Consider the following 2,568-nt stretch of genomic DNA (forward strand, 5'->3'; position numbering starts at 1 on the left):
TCTGCCTCTGAGGTTTAGACTTTCGTTATAACAGCGGCGTGCCATCTTCTGATCTGCTTTTATCGTAGCTATCCCTTCTGCAGTTGGGAATTTCATGCATAGATGTGGAGTTGAGACTATGGCGCCGAGTTGATTTAATGTTGTTCGACCTATTAGGGCGTTGTAGGCTGAACTCACGTCGACCACGATGTAGTCTATTTTGAGTGTTCTGGATTGGTTTCCTTTTCCGAAGGTTGTGTGTAGCGGGATGTATCCGAGTGGTTGCACTGGAGTGTCTCCCAACCCAAACAGGATGTTTGGATATGCTTTGAGTTCTTTATCTTCCAAGCCGAGCTTGTCGAAGGCAGTTTTGAATAAGATATCGGCGGAGCTCCCTTGGTCTATCAGTGTGCGATGGAGATTGCATTAGCCAATATAATGGTGATGACCATGGGATCGTCGTGTCCTGAGATGATGCCGGATGCGTCTTCCTTGGTAAACGTAATTGCGGGAATGTCGGGTGCTTCCTCCTTTCCTTCGACATGATATACTTCTTTGAGATATCTTTTCTGAAATGGTTTGGAGATTCCTCCTCCTGCAAATCCTCCGTGTATCATATGGACATGTCTTTCTGGCGTTCGAGGTGATCGCTCGGTTCTTCCCACCTCCTCGTCTCTTCCCTTTTTCTTTGTTCATCGTCTCGGGTAGCCAGAAACCGATCTAGTTTTCCTTCTCTCACTAATTTTTCTATGACATTTTTTAAGTCAAAGCATTCGTTGGTGGAGTGCCCACGAACTCGATGGTATTCACAATATTCATTCCGGTTTCCTCCTCCTTTTTTTCCTTTGAGTGGTCGGGCTAGGGGTATTTTTTCTGTGTGGCAAACTTCTTTGTAAACATCCACCAGGGACACCCTAAGAGGGGTGTAATTATGGTATTTTTTAATTTTTTCCCTTTGTCGATCTTCCTTCTTTTTGGACTCTTTGTCTTTGTCTCGGTAGGTGAATCCAGATTTTGAGGTTTCTCCTAGTCGAGAATTTTCTTCCATGTTGACGTATTTCTCTGCTCGTTCCTGCACTTCGTCCAGAGATGTGGGGTACTTCTTTGATATAGATTGGCTAAAAGGTCCTTCTCACAGGCCATTAATGAGGCCCATGATGGCGGCCTCTGTTGGTAAGCTTTGTATGTCTAGGCATGTTTTGTTGAATCTTTCCATGTAGTTGCGAAGACTTTCCCGATCTCCTTGCTTGATTCCTAGTAGGCTGAGGGCGTACTTAGCCTTGTCTTTTTGGATGGAGAATCTGGCCAGGAACTTTTTGGCTAGGTCATCAAAGCTTGAGATGGACTTCGGAGGTAGGTTGTCGAACCATCTGATTGCTGTCTTTGTGAGAGTTGTTGGAAAAGCTTTGCAACGAACTGCATCTGAGGCATCGGTAAGATACATTCTACTTCTGAAATTGCTGAGGTGATGGTTGGGATCCGTAGTGCCATAGTACAAAGTCATATCCGGAAGTTTGAAGTCCTTAGGAATTTTGGTCTTCATGATTTTCCTAGTGAATGGATCTTGATCTTTGCGTGAGTTGTCCTCAGGGGTGGTTCGAGTAGCTCTTGCTTTGAGATCGGCTTCGAGTTTTAGAAGTTTATCTTCTAATTCTCGACGTCGTCTTACTTCTCTTTGTAGATCCTTCCCGACTTCTTGTTGATCATGGGTTTCTTTTTCGAGTTGCTTTAATCGATCTTGAAGCACTTCTATCACTCCCGGATTTGATGAATTTTTGTCCCCGTTGGATTCCGGAGTGTCTTTTAGCGTAGTGTCCGTGTTTTTGTGCGGTGTTCTATCCTCTAGATCTGAATCGTGGTCGTTGTCATGATCGTCTGCCATGGTGGTGGGATGACTTCCAGGTTCCCCGACAACGGCGCCAATGTTCCGAGGGTTACCTGAAACTGTAGGTCGATCTCGAACGAGATCTTCTGTACTGGTCGGAGATGACGTGTCCGGCTGGTGGATGGCGGCCAGAGCTGTCGTGTCCGACTTGTGAGACTGACTGCACTGCTGATCCTTCGTCACCGGAAGGTGGGGGGTACCTGCAAGAGACTCCGATGCTTAAGTTAGCATGGGTATTAAATAGGTTTTTTGTAGAATCAGAGTATGAGTTATACCTGGGTGCTCCAGTGTATTTATAATGGTGTGGAGTGACCTTTTTAGATAAGATAAGATAGTTATCTTATCTTATCTTATTTTAATTACTCTGTTGGTCCCTATAGTTTCGCGAAATTTTCAATTAGGTCCCTATACTTTTTTTCCTTTTAATTGAGTCCTTTGGTGCACGAAATTGTGATCTCTGGTAATGGCTCCAAAGACTTGGTGCTCTAATCTCAATTCATAATTTGTCACAACTTCGATACAACTAACCAGCAAGTGCACTGGGTCGTCCAAGTAATAAACCTTACGTGAGTAAGGGTCGATCCCACGAAGATTGTTGGTATGAAGCAAGCTATGGTCACCATGTAAATCTCAGTCAGGCGGATAATAATTGATTATGGAGTTTTCGAAAATAATACTAATTAAACAGAAAATAAGGATAGAAA

Source organism: Arachis ipaensis, chromosome B10, assembly GCF_000816755.2.
Source record: "Arachis ipaensis cultivar K30076 chromosome B10, Araip1.1, whole genome shotgun sequence".
Lineage (NCBI taxonomy): Eukaryota > Viridiplantae > Streptophyta > Magnoliopsida > Fabales > Fabaceae > Arachis > Arachis ipaensis.